Below are 18,672 nucleotides of genomic sequence, written 5' to 3' on the forward strand. Positions count from 1 at the left end.
CGGTGAAGAACTGGTAGACGGCGGGTGAAGCACAATCGCCATCCGCCTGTTCTTGCTGGCATGGAGGCCTGAGCCATTTAGTGGCCTGGGACTCAATTCCACTTTGCAGATGAGCTGCAGGCACCAAATGGGCATCGCCTTGCAACTTGCCCGTTTTGACCGAGCTGGCCGACAATCAGAGCTTGGGGGAGGGGGGCGATCCTGGGGGCACCTCAGATGGGCCAACAGTGGCCCACATTTTTTTGTGAGACCAGAAAGAGCACTCCTGCTTCTCCTAGCCTCACCAAAAAAATTAATTATCTATTTCCTGGGCCATTTTGTGATTGGCCTGCAGTGGTCGGTCTCTTTAAGGACCCTTGGTTAGCCTGCACACCGCCCGGTAACAAGTAAGTGGACTGTGTGTGATGCTTGCACACACTCTGCCCATTTGTACCTTAATATTACAATCAGGATACTATGTAAGATATAGGATGCTGATTTGCATAATTTGCCATGGTTCCCACCTGATTCAGGCAGCTTCCTGGAATGTCTTTGTAAAGGCGCTGGGCAAAATGGCGGCAGGCAGAATCGTAGCAGGAATGGAGCAGTAAATGTAGCGCTCTAATTTTAGTGCCCTACTCCCGCCTGGCAGACTGAGTTAAAATCAACTCCATTGAATTCAAAATCATTGTCCGTGCTTAAAATCCTTCCACACCTTGCCTCACTCCTACCTCTGAAAGCTGCCCTGTGTGCCAATGGGCATCCTTAGTTCTTCTGACCCTGGCATTCTCTGCATCCCCCATTCTATTACCAGAGGTGTTGTGTATGTAACCGTTTACCTTTAAGGGAACTATAGAATGTAACCGTTCGCCTTTAAGAGCACTACTTTAGGGTGGCACTATTTGTTGGCTCATGTATACTGTAATACCGATAGTGACCACACCAGTATATAAGGGTTGTGATACGTTAACTAGGGCAGAATCGCCCGAACCTCTGAATAGTAAAGACCTGTTTTATTTTGTTAATCGTGGAGTCTGTGTATTATTTACAATACAACCCACAGACTTAACATTGGCGACGAGTCGGATTCGAACCCTGCGGCAGTTATTCCACGGCGGCTTCGTCCAAAGACAGGACGTTGAAGAGAGGTTTCAATCCTCACCACCCCACTGGAAGCGACAGGCATTGGAACCCTGCAGCCTCCATCAGCGACTGAAAACTGGAGGGCAGGAGAAACAGGGCTGGGAAGACAGAGGTACAGGCGCTCGCGATCGGCAGATAAGGGCCGGTCCGCTTTGAAGTGAGGGGCGCAGCCGGGCCATCGAGTGCAACCACCGATAAGGGCCGCACTCGGGCTGAAAGGGCAGCGGCTGCAGAAATTGAAGGCGCGAGAGCCGCGGTGCACAGCGCGGGCCATCGATCGCGATCGGGAGATAAGGGCTTTGGAGTGCGAGGCGCAGCCGGGCCATCGATCGCAAGCACTGATAAGGGCCGGGCCGCTTTCAAGTGCGAGGCGCAGCCGGGCCATCGATCGCATCCGCTGATAAGGGCCGCACTCGGGCTGAAAGACAGCGTCGGGGGACGGGTGAAGACCGTCAAGCGCGGGAAAACCGCCATTGAAGTGGGCGGGGAGAGCGAGAAGCGCGGGAAAGCCGCCATTTTTCACGGGAAAACCGCTGGGGAAGAAGACAGAAGCGGGAAACCGCCATCTTAGAAAATTAATTAGAATTTTCAGAAAGGCTGGTGTGTTCTCAAGAAGAGAGGAAAAATAAGAATAAGTAAAGCAATACTTGTGGTGTTCTCAAGAAGAGAAGAAAATTAATAATAAGTAAAGAAATACTTGTGCTATTCTCGGAAAGAGAAGAAGATGCCTAAGCGAGGAAATATTAATGATTTTAATGCTGAAATAGAAGACTGGGCCACGTATGTGGAACGCATAGGAATATATTGCGTAGCCATATACGACAAGGCAATAACTTTGTTAAATTCGATGGGAGCAAAAACATACGGGCTCTTGAAACATCTAATAGCACCAGTTAAACCAGTGGACCAGACCTCCGAAGAGATCGTAGCAGTGCTGAAGGATCACTTGAACCCCACACCGTTGATGCTGGCTGAACGATTTAAATTTTGCGCCAGAACCCAGAGGCAAGATGAAAGCAATGCGGAATACTTAGTCGAACTGCGTAAGCTAGTGAAATACTGCCAGTTTGGAGGGAATTTGACAGAGGCGCTGCGGGACAAGTTCGTATGCGGCTTGGCCAAAGAAGGAACGCAGAAGCGACTTCTGGAAGAAAACGACCTCACACTGGACAGGGCTGTCCTCATAGCTTCATCGCACGAAGCCGCAGCGAAAGGAACGGCGGAAATGCAGCAAAAGGCGGCGGCACTCGGGGTGGACCAAATTACTGCAAGCAATTCCAAATGCTACCGTTGTGGAAAGACAACGCACGACCAGAATCAGTGCTGGTTTAAGAACCAAGAGTGCAGGAAATGTGGCAAACTGGGTCACATCGCGAAGGTATGCAGGTCCGGAAAGAAGACCAACAAGCAAAGGAAGCCACCACCACAAGAAAAGTACAACAAGGTGCATCAGGTGGCTGAAAAGAGTTCAGACGAACAAAATTCAGACTCAGACCCAAACAGCCAGGAGTTGGATAGTCTGAGAATCCACAATGTGGGTAAAGTGACTGAGCTACAGACGATCTGGGTCACACTAAAAATAGCTGGAGTCCAAGTACGAATGGAGCTGGACACGGGATCAGCTGTATCAGTCATCAACCAAAAGGACTACCACCGGCTATTCTCTCACATACCCTTAAGAAATACCAAGTTCGTATTACAGACATACGCGGGGCATAACGTATACCCCATGGGGAAAATAAGAGTCAAGGTGAGAGATAGGGGTAAAGTACACCCAAGAATGAATTTGTACGTACTACCTGAGGGAGGACCACCACTTCTAGGACGGGAGTGGATCAAGAAAATAGACATGGAATGGCACTACCTACAAGCAATGACGAGTGAGGACTCGGTGCAGACAAGCAGCTCAGACTCCGAGCCGGAAGACGATAAGTCCAGTTTACGTATGAAAAACAAGGTTAACATGAACTCACGGACTAAGGTTGGAAAATCGATGGTGTGCATAAAGACAGAGAATTCTGAGTCTGTTCAAGTTACAGACATATGCATTACGGAGGAACACCGGGCTCGAACTCAACGTTATTTCAAAGTACAACAACAATTAGAACAATTAAGTTACCGCCTCGTACAAGAGATGAAAACAATGAAAAAGTTCTATGACACCGAATGGGAGAGTCTGGAAAGACAACAGAACCTACTGGCTCAAGCAGAGAGCGACCATAGAGCCATCGTGACCAATTACTGATCACATCTCCCTTATGATGTTCAGGAGTTAGAATATTTGCATGATCTAGAGATACAGCAGAAGGGCAAACCACACTACACTGAGGATTTTGTTCTGCAATTAGAGACGGAGCTAGTGCAGGCAAGGTTAAGAGAAGTTGAATCACAGTGTGCTCTTAAGGAGATGCAGAAACAAATCTTGGACATGGAAAAGAGAAACGCTTTTTTACCTGATGTGAATAATGTGGACATGTTGCGAGAGGGGATTATTGAGGCGAAACTGAAAGAAGCTAAGCAAAGGATGTTGGAACTTGAAACACAGAACCAAATCAGCAGAAATCAGCTATGTCGAGCAGAGGAGTGCTATGGTCTACATGAGAAGGTACAATATCTCTCAGCCCAGAATAAGGGGCTACTCACTCAGTTAAATGAGAGTAAACGGGAAATGGCTGAGATAGACTGCAAGAATAAAGAAGAATTGATGGCAGTGAGACTTCGAGAGGCAGATAGCATAGCAGCCTTGGCTGAACTCCAACAGGAAATTGCAAAAAAACCAATTGCAGAGGAATCTTCAGGAAGCCAGGATTTTATTCCAGTCCTTCTTTACGACTCCTTACAAGCAGAGTGTGAGAAGTTGAAAGAACAGTATGGACAGGCCCAGGCTACAATTCTGGAGGGGATTAACTCGGCAACCCCCGAAAAGCTAGTTTCAGTAGAAGCATATGAACAACTAAAGGTTGAACATGAGCAAGAAGTCCAAAGGCTGCAGGAAATGTTTGATGAGCTCCAGGCCAAGGCTGCCTCATCGGTAAAGATTCCATCCATAGATGAAACATTAGTGGTGGAAGAGGAGAGGGGTTTGGAGCTCTCAAAAGTTATGGAAATAGCTGAGGTTGCAACACAGACTGAGAAGATGGCAGCAGAGCAACCCTTGGATACCAAAAGTACGCTGACTCACGTCAATGTAGAACAACAGACCGCTGAAACAGCTGCTCCGGTAGAGGGATTGAATAGTCCGATCAATCAATCTCCAAAGGAAGTTGAAGTATTAAAATCACAAATGAGGTCATTAGTAAACGACTTGCTGAAAGCCCAGAAAAAGCTGGATGAAGAGGTACACATGAAGAAGTCTCTTCAGGAAAGATGTCTGGATTTGGAACAAGAGCTGGCTACCGTCCAGCTGGGTATGGAGGAAATAGACGACCCTCTCGCTGGCCTAGCTCAGGACGACACCGAATATTACCATGACCTGGTGGACTACACCGAATATTGCGATGTCCTGTCCTGCCCAGCTTGTAACTTCGACTCCCAAAGTGCAGAAATCATGGAGGAGCACCAAAAGTCTACGGAAACAGGAGGCAGAGAAGGAGGAACTGCGCAGGCAGCTGGCAGCTGACAGTGGAGCCCAGAGAGTCTCCAAGAAGCAGAAATGGAAAAGTCGAAACAGAAGATGACCCATCTGAACCATTATCACCTCTACCAGATCACACACGTGGTCCCTCCGAACGGAGCCAAATCAGTTCGGAAGTTCAAACTGTTAAATCCATGGAAGGACTATTGAATGAGTCACTTCAGCAATGTGAACTGTTTTCCGCAGAGACTGAATCTGTGATCTGTAAGGACTATTGAATGAGTCACTTCAGCAATGTGAACTGTTTTCCGCAGAGACTGAATCTGTGATCTGTTTTGACATGAAGTTATATATGTTATTATGTTATGTTAAACATGAAGTTATATGATGTTGACTCCATCGAGAGTATATCTGTAAACTGTTTATATGAAGTTGAAGATTGTATGTTTAAAGGGGATTCTGTAAGTAATAAGCTAAAAAGGGAGGAGTGTTGTGTATGTAACCGTTTACCTTTAAGGGAACTATAGAATGTAACCGTTCGCCTTTAAGAGCACTACTTTAGGGTGGCACTATTTGTTGGCTCATGTATACTGTAATACCGATAGTGACCACACCAGTATATAAGGGTTGTGATACGTTAACTAGGGCAGAATCGCCCGAACCTCTGAATAGTAAAGACCTGTTTTATTTTGTTAATCGTGGAGTCTGTGTATTATTTACAATACAACCCACAGACTTAACAAGAGGCAGAGCCTTCAACCTTCTGGGATGTACCCTCCGGAACCTCTCCCTAATCCCTCCACCTTGCTACCTCTCTCCTCACCTTCGAAAGCCTCTTTGAAATCTATCTCTTTTACCCCACCTTTGGTCACCTCCTCTAATTCTTCCCAAACCATTGCTTGGTGCTCATTATAGCTCAGTGAAACGTGCTCAGACGCTTACTTTGGTAACAGTGCTAGATAAATGCAAGTTGTTGTAAAGAGTGGTTGAGAGCAGTGCTTATTTTATATATGTTCTCACAAAGGAGCATAGCTGGAAGGAAGTTATAAAAGTAACAGTGCGAATAACCTTCATGAATGAGAACTGCTCTATCATTCTTAAAGCAAACCTCTGATCAGCTACATATAGAGAATTCATATTAGCAAGATACTATTCCCAACACTAAATGTGACTACAAGCTGTCTTTAACCTCTGGCTGCTGCTTATGTTACTCATTTTCAAGGATGCTTGTGATGTTGTACGTTGACCCACATCTCTCGTGTTTTAACCCATGTGTTACTGCACACTGCAGTCTGGCTTACTGAGTACAGCTGAAAACTCACAGTATCAGCATAGAACGAACAGGTTCATAACTGGAACCTGGCGCTGAATATCTGAGTATGGAAGGAGCAGGAAAAGCAAACCACCAATTTTTAAAAAAAGTTCAGTGTCTTTGGAAATTATATTCTTCAAAAAAAAATACACCAATTAAAAAAAAAAAGAAACAGAGCGCTCAAAGTTATTCAACCTCTGAGGGACAAAGAAGTATCTGATCCAGCAGAGGGCTATCACCCAGATATGTCAGGTCAGTGATCTGACCCCCTGACTCAAGTACACTAAAGCCAAGCGGCATGAGATCAGTTGCAGGCGCTAAACTCATATTGGTTTGGTTTTGCACTGAATGTAGTATTTCTCCAGCCTGAGGGCCAACCTTACAAAACCAAGCTCCCAGCAGGGAGCTTTGCCCACCGGGAATGCATATCAGGAACTTCTGGGAACTTTATAAATTTGTTCTTCTGTGTTTTGAACTCACTGTCTCCTAACATTAAATTAGCCAATGGGTATCAGAGCTTTGCACGCCTGTGGTGCTCCTTTCTCATTGACCTCAGCGCAATCCTCTGCAAGGCATTCCAGCAGTATAACTTGGGTCTACTTTGGTGAGAGTTGTATTCGACAGATACCAGTCTGAGGCTGTATCTTTAGAATTATTGCAAACTTCTTTCAGCTACAGAACATCTAAAAACTCACAAGGATGCCAATTATCTCCCAATTCACAAGTTACTTTGAGATCTAAAAGCTGCTGATGATTGGCTATCTAAGGATAAAAAAGTCAATGGATTAATAGAACGTAGTTGGGATACCATGTATTTTAACGTAAGCCCAATTATAACTCTCAAACAGAAATTGTAATGATACTGTCAAAGTATTTATAATACAATTTTTCTGGGCAGCACAAACATTTGGAAAAACCCTTAAGCAGCACTATGCTCCTGTACCACAGCCCTTGAAAACCACAATACCTACATCAACTCACCACCATCTCCCCTCCCTCTAAGTTTCTTACAATTTCCTTTTTGTGAGATAAATGCATTCTACAGATTACAGTCCTGTCTGTTTTTTCTCAAGTATCCCTTTATTTTATTGTGTCCAAATTAAAAAAATAGACCTTGATTGGATATACAAGACACATTTTAATATCTATCTAAAGGTCTTGAGGGTTTCATGATTTGGAAAGATATCTCTGTGTTATTGCAATACTTTTCTGGACTGTACTCTGTCTTTATGAAGTCTCTTCATTGTAAGTATTAGATTGCGTGCAGTCTTCCTCTGCTGCAATACTTTTTTGTTCAATCGCTGAACCCACATTGTGCTGTAGTTATCGTATGAAATTAGAATCGACTGGAGTTTTGCTGCCTTTTCTACTTGATTATATCTGTCCTGGATACGTAGGCTGCACTTCAGCCTAATGCTCACTACCGATTTGCCCGGTACAATTTAGTAGGGTACTGAAACTGAAAAATATTTGATTAGGTTTTGTTGTAGGTGGGTTCAATGCAGTGGACACAAATAAAATTCAATTAGTATGAATTTTGTTTGACAGACTAATACTTTTGTTCCATAAAACAATACTTTAACTCACTCTTTTTAAAGAAATCATAAAGAAAGTGGTTAAAATAACAGCTTTGGCGTCTGAAGTGCCTCATTGGTATACAGTTTTCAACACCATGTAGCAAGAATAATTTTAAATTACAATGAAAAATTGTTTAAAAAAATCAACATAATGCTAGACTAAAAATGGTTGCGTAGGAAAGAAATACAGTTTGAGAAAAATATCGTCTATGTTTATGCTTTGACAATAAGTAGCTGAACATAATCAACACCTCATATCCTGTAATTCTGTTAGGGATATTTCATTAAACATCCGTCAACAATTGCAGTATTTAACTAATCTCACTGACAATACACTCTACCAATCTAAAATCATTTAATGGTTATGAATTTATTTTAAAATACATGGGTTTGCATCTTTTAAGTGGTGATAAATTGTAATAAATACAAGTCATAAATGAAGTTTCTTTTGTGAGGCACTTAATGTGTTAGTGATAAGGCTATTACTTCTCCACTATAGTAACACTGCTACATTTCTACAGAAATTCTTGTTTCAATAAAGTTATATGTTTCAACTGGAATTTCATATTTGTATTTTAAATGGCTTGAATGGAATCTGAGGAATTCCAAAGTCTGATTGTATTTTTTCACGATGCATATTATGAAGCGCAACTCAAATGTTGATTATATGTTTAAATCTCTTACTTAGGAATCTATATATTTATTATTTACTTTATTTTGTAAATCACATTATAAATAGCTAAGGCATGTCAATAATACAGTAACTAGGTGGTCATCATTAATGATATAAAATCTGGACAAGATTTAATTTAGTTATAAGTAAAATATAGATAACGTGAAAATCTACTCATTTCAATTACATTAACATTTTCAAAGCTTTTAAAAATAGCATAAACGATTAGGACACTTTGTCACCCTGAAAGCTGTAGGCTGTTTGTATTAATTGACAAAAGAATTAGGAAGGAGATAAGGAGACTTTTTTCGCCGTGAGGTGATGTGACCCGGAATACACTGCCTGAAAGAGTGGTAGAAGCAGATTCAATACTAACTTTCAAAAGGGAATATATACTTGAAAAGGAAAAAAATTGCAGGGCTATGGAAGAAAAGCAGACGAGTGGGACTTTCAAAAAGCCGGCACCAGCATGATGGGCCGAATGGCCACCTTCTGTGCTGTATGATTTTATGATTAGCAAATAGCCTGGGTAACCAAAACTAAAACCTGTGTGCCTTGATTTGTGCAATAACATTTTTTACAAGAAAATTATTTTTTGATAAAGTGTTTATAATTTATATTTCTGAATTCTTGAGAAGTTTAATTACATATTAGGCAATTAAACATGTTGCTGATGCCCATGACCACTGATGCCACATGTCTGAGATGCTGCTCACATGCTTGCAGTAATCACATCGGCATGTTTTATTCCTTTTTGCTCTCTTCAAAAATGTTAAAGTATGTTCAATGTTGACTCTCAAAATGATCGGATGCTTAACTGACATAATATCTGACATTTTTCCACTGAAACTTTATTCCATATTTATAAATGCAATTTAAAGTTTTTATCTAATTGTAATTTATTTAATTAAAATTCACATGGCATGAAGATTAATATCTTATGCTGGTTGAGTATGTTTTAGTAGACACATTGCGAAAATAAAATGAAATTATTTAAAATGCATAAAATGTATCAATATAAACATATTTAAAAACATAATAAATAGAATTAAAATAAGTATTTATTTTTAGGTGTCAGTTTTCTGTTTAGGAGCTATTAAGTAGAAAGATTTCTGTACTTGAATTCTGCACAATGAGATTGAATTCCAAGTCCTATGCTGGCAATATTATGCATATGGCTTAGATGAAGTACGGTGGGAGTAGGCTTGTGTGCAGCATAAACACTGGCATAGACCAGTTGGTCCGAATGGTCTGTTTCTGTGCTGTTATTTCTATATAATTTTATGGAATAAATAAATGCTATTCATAACTTCATGATTACAGTAGTGTTTGCACAGCATATGGGAAATCAGAGAGCTGCAAATTTCCATTTGAAATGTAGTATTCTGAATGGAAATTTGTAGCTCTCTTCCACAAGCTGCTCTTTAATATGAAGGATAACGTGACACAAAATGTGTTTTACACCCCAAAATTAGCGCTTCACTGCTGTTAAAGGTGCATATCCCCATTGCATGCTGCTAATCTGGGCATGAAAAGATTGTATCCATAAGCACCATACAAGGGAATGGAACAATAATGCCCTTTTTTATATTAACACAGTATATTGTTTGAAAACTAAAGTTTTGTTGTTCAGATTCTTGTACGAGGGAACATCAGTCCAACAAAATCATCATAAATATCAATATTCTTGCACAAAATAACTTTTATAGCCAGTGCTGTTAATTAACTTTTTGCTGATTTAAAAAAAAAGTGATCATTTTAACTGGAACAGAAAAATAAATGATAATTGTATAAAATTAAAAGCAGCTGCCTGCAATGTTTCCCTGAGGTGCAGAGACATCTTCCTTATCTTTACCTTTGATTTTGTACCTAAATAATCCTCAAGGTTGATTTGGTTGACTGCCAGTATTATACTGTTGGTGCATATATTTTACAAATGTCTTTTTGTTAAAGCGAATCGAAGCCTGTCATGAATACAGAACTCTTTCACAGAACTCTTTGTGAAATTAAACAGCAATAGCCACCTTCTGCCTCCACAGCCTTACTTGTGAAAGCTTGTTCTGTTACCTATTGTAAATTATCTGCCATATTTAGTAATAAACAGCAATATGAAAAATTAGCAGTGGTATAGATTTTTACTTTTTCCAGAAATGATTCAGTTAGTCTGAATTTAGTTGAAATTTGGTTTGTAATTAACTGTGCTGTTTGTTTCCATAATTATGCACTCAGTGGGTGTACGGGGTCCCATTCATCTGATCTCATTCTCACTAGTAAACTAGCAGTTCTCAAAACCTCCCCCAGCCCAACCACTGGATACATTCAATGGGTTGGTGACATTTCCTATTCAGCTCTGTTACCGTATTTGTGTATAATTCCCCATAAATTCATGCTGGCTTATCTCAATTAGAGATACATTACTTTAACTCCATGCTTGTTTTAGGTGGTTTACCCCAGTTGTTTCGTACACTGTTTAGAATGTTCAACTTCATAAAAGTTGCTGGTCTAAAGCAATAAGTTACAAACTTTCAGTTTAATTCCCTTGAATTGTTCCCTTGAATCAAACCTTGACTCTGGAAAATTCTGTTCTGACATCATTATAAGTATAAAATGTATGTACTTTGTGCTCAAAAATAATTTGTACATTCTATACCTCACTCTCATGAAAGTCGCTCTCAGCTGGGACTTTTAGTAAACTAATTGATTTCCTGTGGTGTTAGTCACAGACTTTTATAAATAGTAGCTGACAAAACATTGGTTAGACTACAGTTAGTGTAATGTGTTCGACTTTGGGCTCTCCATTATAGAAATTATTACATTAAAGTCATAAAAAATGCATGTTGTAGATTCACCAGGATGAGGGCAAGGATGATAAACTATAGTTATGAGAAGAGACTTGAGATGCTGGGACTATTTCCCCTGGAACAGAGAAGGCTAAAAGGAGATTTAATACAGGTTTTTGAAATCATGATGGGTTTTTATAGTATGATGAATAGGGGAAGCCTATTTCAACTGTTGGGGAGGCAGTGATGAGGGATCTCACTAAGAGAGTGAGGAGAGAGGTTAGGAGAAATTTATTTGCACATATGGATGTTGGAGCATGTAATATTTTGTTGTAGGGAGTGGTTTAGGCAGAGATCATTGCAACTTTTAAGGGAAAATTGGATAAACATTTGAAACAGAAGAAGATTCAGGACTCCAGGGGGAGTGTGGGGCAATGGGATTCATTTTGAATTGCTCTAGAAAGAGCCAAAACATACATAATGGGTCAAATGGCTGCATTCTGACGAATCAAATAACTAGGGCTGTAGAGAGGGCTTTAAACTAAATAGTGGGTGGGGGGGGGGGGAGGATGCAGGTGAACAGGAATTTAAAAAGTCAATGAGAAATGAGAAAACAATAGAGCAGGATAGAGATGGGGGAAATAATAACCAGAGTGTGACAGGAAGGGACAGAGGCCTAGAAATTCAGTATAGCCACATTTGGGGCGCTACAGCATGGCGTTCACTAACTTTTGCGCCCGGCGCAACTTAGCGCCACCTTCGTCGATATTCAGTTGCATTGCCCCAAGAGGTTGCTGCTGCGCTAAAGCAGGCGATGCACGACTATCATTAGGCGCTAAGCCGGCAATCCGGGGCGCAAACACCAAAGGCGGGCGCAGCACAGTTGCGGCGAGTTGCTCATTGAGGGCAGACAGTCACGCGCCGGTCAGCACTTAAAGGGGGAGGATGGAATTGTTTGGCCGCCACGCCCTGCACACTGCAGCCCTAAGGCAAGGCCTGAACATTGCTTCTGGAACTGCTCCACGCCCAGGAGAATGGAGAAGGCCAGGGAGAGAGTGCAGCGCTTCAGCGAGGGTGACCTGAGGCTGCTGGTTGGCGCAGTGGACCGCAGGCGCCATATCCTCTTCCCTGAGGGTGGCAGGAGGCCGCTGCCCGCCGAATATCAGAAAGCATGGAGGGAGGTGGCAAACAGGGTCACGCCCAACAGCGTGGTTGGCAGGACACCAACCCAATGCCGGAAAAAATTCAACGACCTCACTCGGGTTGTCAGGGTGAGTACCCTTTCCAGTATCCTCCTCATCCCTGCATGTGCACCTCACTTTATGGCCAAAGGGGCCTGAAAGTCCTAATGGCCAGCCCTCATCCAGCAGCTATGGGACTGTCATGAAAAGCACTTGCACATTCAGAACTTTAGACACTGTCAGGGCTATTTGACCATGGGAGGCAGTGCAGGCGAGATCAGGGCTTGACACTGTCAGGGCTATTCGACCATGGGAGGCAGTGCGGGCAAGATCAGGGCTTGACACTGTCAGGGCTATTCGACCATGGGAGGCAGTGCAGCCGAGATCAGGGCTTGACACTGTCAGGGCTATCCAACCATGGGAGGCAGTGCGGGCAAGATCAGGGCTTGGCACTGTACTTAGAGGCCGCCCTTTCTCTTGCAGGGCAAGCTGGCGCATAACAGAAGACAGCAGCGACAGAGGGGGAGGCCGTCCTGACCTGAAACAGCTGAGCGACCTCGAGCAGCGCGTGGAGCGGATCATGGCAGGCCGGCTGAGTGGCCCCATCGCCACTGGAGATGCTGACCCTGTTCTGGGCACCAATGGTAAGGTCATCACCTTTTTGACCTCTCTCTTTCCACTTGCGCCTCACACCAGCATCCTTTGCCACTATCGAACCAATGCAGTGCACAGCAGCACTCATGCCTCCCTCGCTGCCACCCTGTCCTCACTCTAAAGCAACACTTGTGCCTTCCTGCTTTCAGATGGTGACTCGCCAGGTGAGGAGGCGGCCCCTCAAGCTGGCACTGTGTCCGAGTCAGACATAGAGGAGGAGGAAGAGGAAGCCGGCCCATCAGGGACACCCTCAGCCGAGGCAGCCCATGGCCATGATGGTGACACGTCTTCCCTGGAGGGGAGCAGGGGGGAAGGGTCGGAGGAGAGTGAAGCTCCGGGGACCAGCAGGCTGCAGCAACGCGGGAGGGGTGGGGAAGCTCAGCGGCCTTCTCCCCGGAGGGTGAGTGCAGCCTCCAGTCCTGCTACGGTGAGCGCAGAGGAGGTGCGGCTCCTAGCGGAAATGGGCACCCAGGCTGAGCGCAGGCACACTGAGCTCATGGCTGCAGTGGCAAGGATGCCTGACTCCATAGAGTCACTGGCAAGGAGTGTGCAGGAATTCAGGGCAGCACAGGCCAGGAGTCTGCAACAATTCAGTGCAGCACAGGCCAGGAGTCTGCAGGACTTTGCGGCAGCACAGGCTAGGAGTCTGCAGGACTTCGCTGCATCACAGGCGGCTTCTAGCCAAGTGCTCAGTCGTGCCGTGCATTCACTGGCTGGTATCATGCAGACACAGACCAGGGCCACACGGGCACTAACTGCTGCCACGCTCGCTGGATCGGCCAGGCATCGCCGGGGCACTCGCCGCGCCGCAGCAGCCCAGCAGTCTGTGCTTCAGCAGATTGCTGCGCATGCTGCAGTGCTGGCCCGTGCGAGTACCAATGTATCAGCCGACCAGGGAGTGCCTGTAATCTGTCAGGTTGGCAGCATTCCTGCAGCCAACACTGTCACTCCTCCATTGCAGCTGCCACCAGCCATTGGACAGACTGATGCCACCCAAGCAGAGTTGGAGCAGTCAGCAGCCGACCCCTCCAGGCCCAGAGCTGGTCCAGGCCGACCCCCAAGGGCATCTGCCGCCTCACCATCTGACCCTCAGCAGCCTTCCCCCAGCCTTGCTGCAGCCACTGGGGTCCCATTGAGGAGGAGCTGCAGGGCGGGTAGGGGCCAGTCACGGAAGCGAGACGGATCACCCTCGCAGGGGAAAAAGTAGAAGGTGTGGCCAAAAGTTTTGTTTTATTTATAAAGGCCGAGGCTGCTGTATTTGTTTTAGATATAAAGGCCGAGACTGGTATATTTCTTTTATATTTAAAGGCCGAGACTGGTATATTTCTTTTATATTTAAAGGCCGAGACTGGTATATTTGTTTTATATTTAAAGGCCGAGACTGGTATATCTGTTTTATTTATAAAGGCCGAGACTGGTGTATTTCTTTTATATATAAAGGCCGAGACTGGTGTATTTGTGTTTTGGGGGGGGTTTCTCTCCATTAGTTTGTCATGTGGGAAGGGCACAGAGGTATCACAGTAAAAAAAAATCTTAAATCGCACTGTCCATGTTTTCTTTTGGAAGTCCTGGTTGCCCTGCTCGGCTGAGGGCTTGTGGAGTGGCTACATTCATCTTCTGCCATTGGCACAAGCCATTCCCTGAGAGGGGGCCTAGAACCTAGTTGCAATAAGCCACCGACGGGCGGCCATTGCACTTTCTGCCTCCCTCCCGTGCTGGTCCTCCTCCTCCTCTGGTGGTCCTCCAATGTCTGCTGGCAGTGGCTGAGTCCTGTGGATAGCCAGGTTGTGCAGCATGCAGCACACGACAACGAAATGGGAGACTCGCTCAGGCGAGTACTGTAGGGCTCCCCCGGAACGATCCAGACAGCGGAACCGTTGCTTCAGCACGCCGATTGTTTGCTCAATGATGTTCCTGGTTGCTTGATGGCTGTCATTGTATCGCTCTTCAGCAGGGGTGCTGGGTGCACAGAGCGGGGTCATCAGCCAGGTGCACAAAGGATAGCCTTTGTCCCCGAGAAGCCATCCTCGTGGGTGAGGCTGGGCCTCGAACATGTCTGCCACAGAAGTCTGGTGCAGGATGAAGGCATCATGGCTGCTGCCTGGAAAGTGGGCATTGACAGCTAGGATGAGCTGCCTGTGGTCACACACCAACTGCACGTTGAGCGAATGATAGCCCTTCCTGTTGCGGTAATCCTCAGCATTCTCTAGAGGTGCCCGCAAAGCCACATGTGTGCAGTCAATGGCGCCCTGCACCATGGGGAAGCCCGCTAATACTGCAAAGCCCATTGCACGCTTTTGTTGCTTGTCCACGGTCATGGGGAAGGAGATGAACTGACGTCTCCTTCTGAAAAGGGCATTGGTCACCTGGCAGATGCAGCAGTGTACCGCGAACTGGGAGATGTTGGAAATGTCCCCAGTAGCAGATTGGAAGGAGTCGGTGGCATAGAAGTTGAGAGCCACCGTCACCTTCACTGCCACCGACGGAGAAGTCCTGCTCCTCAGCTGTGGCTGCAGATCTCCGCGAAGCAGGTGGCAAATCTCAGTGACCACCGCCCTTCTGAATCGCAGCCTCCAAACACACTGCTCCTCAGACATGTTCAGATATGAGAACTGCTGGCGGTATACCCTGGGTGGGTAAGGCCTCCTTTGCCGACACCTGTTGGCCCTTCTCCATCTGGCGTCTCTGAGCCCTTTGAATGCAATGGAGAAGCCCAACGTTTCCACCCATTGCAGCCCCCATTATATGTTTCCAATCAATGCTATGACACTGAAGTTAAAGGCAAGTGCAAAGCTCTGGCCTGAAGCCACAAGTACCTGTGTGAGTGTAGAGCCAAACCAGAAAGCTCTCTACCTTTGTCTCTCTCCAAATATCCATCTCTCACAAAGAAGGAGTGGAGCAAAATGGCTGCCATTTATACTGCAGGAGGAGTCCCCTTTAATTAGCGCCCCCCGTGCCCCGCAGCGACTGGGAACCATTCCCCTCTACCAGTCGCGGGGGGTGCCAGGCGCACAATAGGGCGGCGCCACTGAATTTCCGGTTCGGGGCGCACAAAGGGCGTTGCACCATGAAATGACATCAGGATCTGTGCATGCAGCTGAGCGCGCACAAAGGTTTTGCACCGCCGCTAAATCTTAACTGAATTTCGCGAGAGGCGCAGATTGTGCCGCGCCCGGGCGCTAGCCGCTTAGCGCCCCACTTCTCCTCCTCCTAAGGCGCTAACGGCTGGTGTAAACAACTGAATTTCTAGGCCAGAATGTTTAAAAATAAGAGTGCAACAGAAAATGGGACCAAAACAAGGAGAAATGGTAAAAAGACAAAGTTAAAAGCTTTATATCTGAATGCACGCAGCATTCATAACAAGATAGATGAGTTGATGGCACAAATAGATACAAATGGGTATGATCTGATCGCCATTACAGAGACGTGGTTGCAAGGTGATCAGGGTTGGGAACTGAATATTCCAGGGTATCTGACAATTCGGAAGGACAGACAGAAAGGAAAGGGAGGTGGGGTGGCTTTGTTGGTAAAGGATGGGATCAGTGCAGTGGTGAGAAGTGATATTGGATCAGAAGATCAAGATGTAGAATCGGTTTGGGTGGAGATAAAAAGTAATAAAGGGAAAAAGTCTCTGGTGGGCATAGTCTACAGGCCCCCAAACAGTAGCAATACTGTTGGACAGAGTATAAATCAACAAATAATGGAGGCCTGTAAAAAAGGTACGGTAATAATCATAGGTGATTTTAATCTCCATATTGATTGGACAAATCAAATTGGCCATGGTAGTCTTGAGGAGGAGTTCATAGAGTGCATCCGGGATGGTTTCCTAGAACAGTATGTAATGGAACCAACCAGGGAGCAGGCTATCTTGGATCTGGTACTGTGTAATGAGACAGAATTAATAAATGATCTCATAGTAAAGGATCCTCTAGGAAAGAGTGATCATAGCATGGTTGAATTTCAAATTCAGTTGGAGGGTGAGAAAGTTGTATCTCAAACTGGCAAGAAACATTAAAACAGATAGTAAGAGCTTCTACAGGTATATAAAAAGGAAGAGGGTAGCTAAAGTAAATGTTGGTCCCTTAGAGGATGAGACTAGGGAATTAATAATGGGGAAATGGCAGAGACTCTGAACAAATATTTTGTATTTGTCTTCACGGTAGAAGACACTAACAACATCCCAAAATGGATAATCAAGGGGCCACAGGGTAGGGGGAACTAAAGACAGTCACTATCACTAGAGAAATAGTACTTGGTAAAATAATGGGACGAAAAGACGACAAGTCCCCTGGATCAGATGGCCTGCATCCCAGGGTCTTAAAAGAATTGGCTGCAGAGATAGTGGATGCATTGGTTGTAATATACCAAAATTCCCTGGACTCTGGCGAGGTCCCAGCGGATTGGAAAACCGCAAATGTAACACCCCTATTTAAGAAAGGAGGGAGACAGAAAGCAGGAAACTATAGACCAGGTAGCCTAACATCTGTCATTGGGAAAATGCTGGAGTCCTTCATTAAGGAAGCAATAGCAGGGCATTTGGAAAATCATAATGCAGTCAAATAGAGTTAGCTGGTTTTATGAAAGGGAAATCATGTTTAACAAATTTGCTGGAGTTCTTTAAGGATGTAATGTGTAGGGTGGACAAAGGTGAACCAGTAGATGTGGTGTATTTGGATTTCCAGAAGGCACATAAAATATTACTGCATAAGATAAGAGCTCATAGAATTGGGGGTAATATATTAGCATGGATAGAGAATTGGCTAACTAACAGAAATCAGAGAGTCTGGATAAATGGGTCATTTTTCGGTTGGCAAACGGTAACTAGTGGGGTGCCACAGGGATCGGTGCTGGGGCCTCAACTATTTACAATCTACATTAATAACTTGGATGAAGGGACCGAGTGTAATGTAGCCAAATTTGCAGATGATACAAAGATGGGTGGGAAAGCAAGTTGTGCAGAGGACTCAAAGAATCTGCAATGGGATATAGACAGGCTAAGTGAGTAGGCAAACATTTGGCAGATGGAGTATAATGTGGGAAAGTGCGAGGTTATACACTTTGGCAGGAAAAATAAAAAAGCAAATTATTTTTTAAATGGAGAGAGATTACAAAATGCTACAGTTCAGAGGGACCTGGGGGTCCTTGTGCGTGAAACACAAAAAGTTAGCATGCAGGTACAGCAAGTAATCAAAAAGGCAAATGGAATGTTGGCCTTTATTTCAAGGGGGTTGGAGTATAAAAACAGGGAAGTCCTGCTACAACTGTACAGGGTATTGGTGAGACCACACCTTGAGTACTGCTTACAGTTTTGGTCTCCTTATTTAAGGAAGGATATACTTGCATTGGAGGCAGTTCAGAGACGATTCACTAGGTTAATTCCAGAAATGAGGGGGTTGACTTATGAAGAAAGGTTGAGCAGGCTGGGCCTATACTCATTGGAATTTAGAAGAATGGGAGGTGATCTTATTGAAACATATAAGATATTGAGGGAGCACGACAAGGTAGATGCAGAGAGGATGTTTCCCCTTGTGGGGATATCTAGAACTCGGGGGCACGGTTTTAGAATAAAGGGTCGACCTTTTAGAACTGAGATGAGGAGGAATTTCTTCTCTCAGAAGGTTGTAAATTTGTGGAATTCTCTGCCCGAGAGAGCTGTGGAGGCTGGATCATTAAATACATTTAAAGTGGAGATAGACAGGTTTTTGCAAGATAAGGGAGTGAAGGGTTATGGGGAGCGGGCGGGGAAGTGGCTTTGAGCCCAAGATCAGCCATGATCTTATTGAATGGCGGAGCAGGCTC

This window comes from Somniosus microcephalus, chromosome 2 (assembly GCF_052327205.1).
Source record: "Somniosus microcephalus isolate GS21.2 chromosome 2, FLI_Smic_1.0, whole genome shotgun sequence".
NCBI lineage: Eukaryota > Metazoa > Chordata > Chondrichthyes > Squaliformes > Somniosidae > Somniosus > Somniosus microcephalus.